We start from the raw sequence: 7,355 nt of genomic DNA, 5'->3' as shown, positions 1-7,355 counted from the left end.
CTCAGGCAAAGTTGCTCAATCTGAAGTGTGATGATATGTAAATTTCTTTTACATGAACCAATTTTTTTATATTTTACTATGCAGAAAAACGTATAATTTGCGAAAAACCTTCCAGTCTTAAATAAATGAATAACACTGCACACACCCCTGTGCGCATGTCCTTGTAAAGACCTGTAATTCCCTGTTTTGCTGACAACTCTCTTTACACAACATACAGGAAGAGGGTGGTCTCCCAGCACTATGATACATCTGATCAACTCTATTCTGCTGTCTCCAGTGTCTCTACTGACCTAAACTACTAATGCCCTCAATTACAATCATAATTCCTTACATTTATATAGTGTAAGAGAATGGAAAAAGGATCGTCCTGATCCGCGGGATTCATGTAGCAGGTTGAGTATTCTGTAAGAACGATGTAATTTACGAACCCTGTTCGGGTCTCCAGGCGAGGTAGCTGAAGTATCCAAGGCAGGCGAGGAGGGAGAGTGGTCAGTTATCCCAGGCAGGGTCAAGACCAGGTAGGAGGCAAGAGGAGAGGCAAACAAATCTGATAGGGGTGAGGCAAAAGTGAGAAATCCAAAATTAAAACCAAAGAGGCGACGTTGAGGGAGTCCAGAGCAGGTAGAAAAGGGTACTGAGGAGGAAAGGGCGAGGTGAGCTCAGGAGGTAGAAGAGATCCTAATACCAAGCAATGTAACTGGGTGAACTGATTGTTGAAATAGTGAAGGAAGGGGTGTGTAAGAGAAATTGGATAATGAGTCCAGCTGCAGCCATAACATATAGTGCTTTTCATTCTGGAAGAACTCAAAGTGCTTTAAAGGGTAAGTGCTTAAGTTGGAACCTTTTTTAAGTAATCCCGTTTGGACCAAACCAGAGTGGAGTTTAGCTAGGGCACAGGCAACACCCCCCTCTCATACTTTTTTGAAAGATATCAAGTAAAATTCCATTTTTTTGGGGGAAAATTAAGGCAACATTGACCTCATTACATAACCTGATGCCCCTACTGTATCTAGCTATAAGATTATGAAGACATAAATATTTCTCAATAAAACAGTTTGCATTTTCCAGATATAAACATACAGGTAAAAACAAATTTAATATATTTGTAAAATAAAATTAAATGAATGCCATAAAGAATTTTGTTTTTCATACAAGGTGCTCAGGAGAAAAAAAAACAGACATACTGTATCATCACACTTCAGATTGTTCCTTACAAAGCAAAGGTGATCACCATCTTTGGATATGAGACCGTTGTTACTGGAAGATGGCTTGGAGCTTCAGTGTCCAGAGTGGGAATAAAGGAAGAAATCCTTGACCTCAAAAAGTAGCCATAGATCTGGCAAAGACCTGTATGAAGCATATTATTCAATTAATGGGCAAATACTAGCAGTTGTGAAGTTGTATTTGTTCATCATTATCTGCTGTTGTGCGATCTAAGAATACAAATACCATATACAGTGCTGTCCGTAAATATTTGGACAGTGACACAATTGTTGTTTTGGCTCTGTACACCAGCACATTGGATTTGAAATGACTGAGGTTAAAGTGCAGAATGTAAGCTTTAATTCGAGGGTATTTACATCCCTATTGGGTGAACCATATAGGAATCACAGCCCTTTTAGACATAGTCCTCCCATTTTAGGGGACCAGAAGTAATTAGACAATTGGCTGCCCAGTTGTTTCTTGGCCATCTGTGTGTTGCATTATGAGTTCATGCACAAGAGAGCTAACAAAAGGTCTAGAGTTGATTCTAGATGTGGCATTTGCATCTGGAGTCTGTTGCTGTCCTCTCTAAACACGAGGACCGAAGAAGTGTTTTTGCCATTAAAGTGGGCCATCAGGAGGGTGAAAAATCAGACATAGCCAACACATTAGGTGGGTCAATTAACTGTTTGGTACATTTATAGAAGCAAAAATGCACTCATAATCTTAGCAATAGCAAGTGACCTGGAAGACCACAGTAGTGGATGAGTGAAGAATACTTTCAATTGTGAAGAAAAGCCCCTTTTTGACTGTTGAACAGGTTGGCAACACTCCAGGATGAAGGTATACTGTAGGTGTGTTTAAGACTACCATAAAGAAAAGAATACACCAGCATAATGGCAGAGGGTTCACTACATGATGCAAACCGCTGGTAGGATTCACCAGTTTATGGTTTGCTTAAAAAACACATAAGAAGCCTTTAGTGTTCTGGGACAAAGCTTTATGGACAGATGAGACAAAGATTAACCTGTACCAGAGTGATGGAAAGAAAAAAGTGTGGGGAAAAAATGGAACTGCTCATGATCCAAAGCATACCACCTCATCTGTGGCACATGGTGAAGGTAGTTTCATAGCTTGGGCATATTTGGATGCCAGTGGAACTGGCTTACTTGTCTTTATTAATGTGACTGCAGATGGCAGCAGCAGGATGAATACTGAAGTGTTCAGAAGCAGCTAATCTGCTCAGATCCAATCAAATGTTTCAAAACTCATTGCAGCAGGACAATCTCTCTCATCCTAGCGTTAATCCCGCATCAGCAGGGTCCGCTTGTCGGCACGCCCGTCTCCATTTGGTGGTTTGAACCAAATCTTTGAACTGACATTGCCAGTAAATGCCACCCAGAATACTCCAACTGGCTTGTCGCTCTGCCTGCCGTCAGTGGAGGGGAGGAGAACAAAGTAATGTAGCCAATTCATAGAGGAGGATTATTAGGAGGCATGGAAAATCTGGCCAGGACACCAGGGTTACACCCCTTCTCTTTTCAAGAAACACCCTGGGATTTGTAATGACCACAGAGAGTCAGGACCTCGGTTTTACGTCTCATCAGAAACACGGCGCTTGTTTACAGTATAGTGTCCCCGTCACTATACTGGGGCATTAGGACCCACATGGACCGCTGGCCTATGGCCTCACTAACACCTCTTCCAGCAGCAACCTTAGTTTTTCCCAGGAGGTCTCCCATCCAGGTACTGACCAGGATCACACCTGCTTAGCTTCAGTGGGCTGCTAGTTGTGAGTTGCAGGGTGACATGGCTGCTGGCTCTCATTGCAGCAGGACAACGACCCCAAGCATACTGCTAAAGCAACCATGGAGTTTTTCAGGCCAAAAAGTGGAATGTTATTGACTGGCCAAGTCAATCATCCAACCTGAATCCCATTGAGCATGCATGTCACTTACTGAAGACAAGACTGAAAGGAAAAAGCCCCCAAACAATCAGGAAATGGGGGGAAATGTGTATAAAAAGAGCTATGAATCCTATATGGTTCACCCAATAGATATGTAAATACCCTCCAATTTAAGCTGTCATTCTGCACTTTAAACTTGTTGCCATTGTTTCATTTTAAATCCAATGTGCTGGTGTACAACTAAAATTGTCACTGTCCTAATAATGTATTTACGGACTGCACTATAAGCGTTTGGAGAGTAATCCAGTTGAATATGGCATGCTGCAATGTTTTCGCCAGAGGTTTCAGGGAGATCTCTGAGAAGCCAGACATGAGAAACACTTCTTTAGAAGATTGCTGGTCAATCCAGGGTCTGGTTTCATTACACTAGATCAGTTTTGTCCAGATCTTGAGTTATACAATGATTGCTCTTGCAGAGGAAGGTTGTATGCCCTTCACTTTGCTGATACAAAGAGACGACCGAAGCATGAGCATCATTTTAGCTGTTCTGGCTGTGATTTCACTTTCTCAGCCAATTCACACGATGCAGCTTCCCATAAATTTACAGTATAAATATTGTCCTCCAATGGGACCTGATAAATTCCTGTTTTTAAATTCCTTTACAACTCCATGAATCAAAAACAGAAATGGGGTTATTACATTGGATTTATTCCAAACTATACTACTGCATGGAGAACCATGTTTCTGGAACCTCTTGAAACTTTTTACTTCTTAAAGCCATGATTCCTGCTGGAAAGGACCTGGAGAAACATCAGTTTCAGAATTGGCTGTGGAAAAACTGAAACTACTCTCTCAGAGCAGTGAATCCATATTTTAAAAAATCAGCACCCACATGCCCGAACAACTACCGTCCTATTGCACTCACCCCCATCATAATGAAGTGCTTTGAAAATCTGCTTATTCCACACATTAAAGCCAGCATTCCAAAAACACTTAATCCTCTCCAGTTTGCATATCGCACAAACCGCTCCACGGAGGATGCAATCTCTATAGCTTTACACACCACACTAACCCACCTGGATAAAAGGAACACCCATACAAGAATGCTGTTCATTGACTTTAGCTCAGGATTTAACACCATCATACCCATAAAACTTTCTACCAAACTCAGGACTCTAGGTTTAGATACTACCCTCTGTAGCAGGATCCTAGACTTCCTCACCAGCAGACCCCAGACTGTCAGGATTGGCAACCTCACCTCCAACACGCTCACCCTGAACACTGAAGGCTACAGTATGTGCTCAGCCCACTGCTTTACTCCCTGTTCACCCACAACTACTGCCAAGTTCAGCACAAACAACATCATCAAGTATGCTGACGATACCACAGTCATGGGCCTGATCACTGACAACCATGAGACTGCCTACAGGGAGGAGATAAAACACCTATGTGCCAGACCAACAACCTATGTCTCAACATCAGCAAAGCCAAAGAGCTGATCTTTCACTTCAGGAGACAAGGAAAAGTCCACTCCCCCATCTATATCAAAGGGTCTGCGGTGGAGATGGTGAATAACTTCAAATTCCTAGGTGTTCACATCTCTAGGGACCTCACATGGGCACTCAACACCTCCAGTCTCATCAAGAAGGCACAACAGCGGCTGTACTTCCTGAGAAGGCTGAAGAAAATACGCCTGCATCCACAGATCCTCACCAACTTCTACAGATGTACGGTGGAGAGCATACTGACCAGCTGCATCACAGTCTGGTATGGCAGCTGCACCACATCTGGCAGAAGGATCCAGACGCTCCAGTCACACACAACTAGACTCCAAAATAACTTCTTCCCCAGAGCCTTCAAACTGGTGACTCCCCCACTCCCTCCCATCATACTATGATCTCTCCTAACTTCTTCCTGTACCCACAATGACTGTACTCCAACACCACTACATACACGACAACTGAATGTAAGCCGAAATTGTACTTAAAACTGTACTAGATGTAATATTTATTAATCACCATATTATTTTTGTACTGTTCCACGAATGACTTTTGCACTGTATTTGTCCTGTTGTATTCCTTTCTCTGTTTGCTTATTTGCAGAGTTTGATTACACTTTCATTTAGTTACACTGTTATTGTGTTACAGTCTATTGTCCTGTCTTCTGTTCTATTTATATACTGCACCTGAGTGACTAATGAGAAACACTTTTCACTATACTATGCAGCCGCGTAAGTATAATGTCAAACAGAGCTGAATTTAATTGAATTCCATGTTTTTTAACATTGTACCCCCATCTGTCAGCAGATGTGCAGTACTATGTAGCAACATAATTAAAGTCAAGGGGAGTTAATCTTCAAAACTGGGGCTGTTTGTTTGGGTTTATCTAGAATTATTCACCCGTCTCTAAAAATTCAAAACATAGACATAGTCAGTTTGGAGGGACCTCTGTGTTCTCTCATGTCGTACTTTGCCTGTGGTTGAGTTACAGCCTGTGAGGTCCTATTGTCAAGCCAATAGATAGTCTTAGAACCTCATGCATCACTTTCTAATTTTAGGCTAATGGTACTAATTTTCATACTGTATTACAGTAATCCATGAGAGTTGGAATCCTTTGCAGATTACACTACAGTCAAAAGTTAAATTACAGTGGTTTTTGCTGGTAATTTTGCTTTTATACCAACCTCACCCCACCATAACAGGAGTCTAATAAGTTACTGCTGGAAATGGTAAACTAGACAAGGCAGGAGTCAGACATGTGCTGTACTGTGACACAGGACAGTGTGAGCAGGCAGCACAGTGTGTATTAAACAGGGGAAAGCAGCCAAAACAATTTCCAGGATGTAATCCAAAAAACAGTTGTAATTTTTTTTAATTCATTAAATTTATCCTCAATCCTAAAATTAGGATGTGTAAAAAAGGATGTTCATTATTTCACCCATGTACTGCACAGTGATCCGACAGAATAGTCACAATTTGCACATAAAAACACACACAAGTGCTTTCACAGGCCCAATGGTGGTATTCCCTGATCCTGCAGTTCTGTGTCAAAGTTACTGGTACATCAGACATTTTTAATTAGAGCATTTCAGACTTTGAATACAGTGTTTTCCCAGGCTGGAGGTTTGATACCTCAAGAGGAGGAAGAGAGCCTCTATGTATTCGCTCAAATTAGCGTTCTTCACTCCTGAAAACTAGGGCGAGTGGAGAGAGGTTCAAGAAAAATTATAGGACATTTCTCTAAAGGTTTTCAGAAATGTGAAAATGATCTGAAGTGGCGTGAGAATGTAATATAAGGTTCTTAATTAGAAACTCTGGTGGTGCTTATAGTAATCCTGGTATCCGACCTGAAATATAACCATGGAACTGTTTATCACAAGGGACACTTTATGCAAAGCTGATTCATTTGGTGGTGCTTTTGGAATAGATGCATCTATTTAACACCCTCCATTTATTGCTTTTAAGATGAGCCTATAATACTTTACTGCTGGAGATGGTAAAGCAGTGCTAGATAAGGCAGGAGTCAGACATGTGCTGTACTGTGGCACAGGACAGTGTGAGCAGGCAGCACAGTGTGTGTGTGAAACAGCGAAAAGCAGCCAAAACACTGTTCAGGCTGCAATTCAACCATGGACAAAAATATATCATGAGAAAACAGAGAAGAGTTACTTCATCTGCCTAAGTTTGCCTAAGTTTTGATTCTTTAGACACGGGACAATAATTCTAGATAAACCCGGACAGTTACAATTCTGAAGATCAACTCCTCTTCACTTCAGTGTTGCTACATGGCACAGTTTGAAATGCTCAGTTTACGAATGTGAGCTGTATATAAATATATACGTGTGGACAAGTCAGTGCGCGGACTGTGTACTGAGAGTCTCATTCCACATCACAGGTCTCCACAAACCCGGTGAGCCAGTGACTATGACACAGGATTGCGGTCCGTAGCGCCCTTGAGCTTGTGATTCTGTAATGCATATTGTATATTGTTAAAGAGAGCTTTACTGTTTTTCCAAATTTACAAAATACTAAATGTTTAATAGAAGTCCCAAATTACATTGCTAACAAATTAAAGGGGCGCTTTGTAATACGTGTGTATGTAATGATATTTTTTTAATATTACCCAATAAATATATAACCCACAGATAGATCATTTTTCTAAGTTTGAAGTACAGATTAATCTTCCCCTTGACACCGTTATTCTGATACATCACACAGACGGATTTTGTCAGAAGCAGCTGTTAAAC

This window comes from Lepisosteus oculatus, chromosome 25 (genome assembly GCF_040954835.1).
Source record: "Lepisosteus oculatus isolate fLepOcu1 chromosome 25, fLepOcu1.hap2, whole genome shotgun sequence".
Classification (NCBI taxonomy): Eukaryota; Metazoa; Chordata; class Actinopteri; order Semionotiformes; family Lepisosteidae; genus Lepisosteus; species Lepisosteus oculatus.
The sequence above is the reverse complement of the archived record's forward strand: the minus strand, read 5'-3'. Positions refer to the sequence as shown.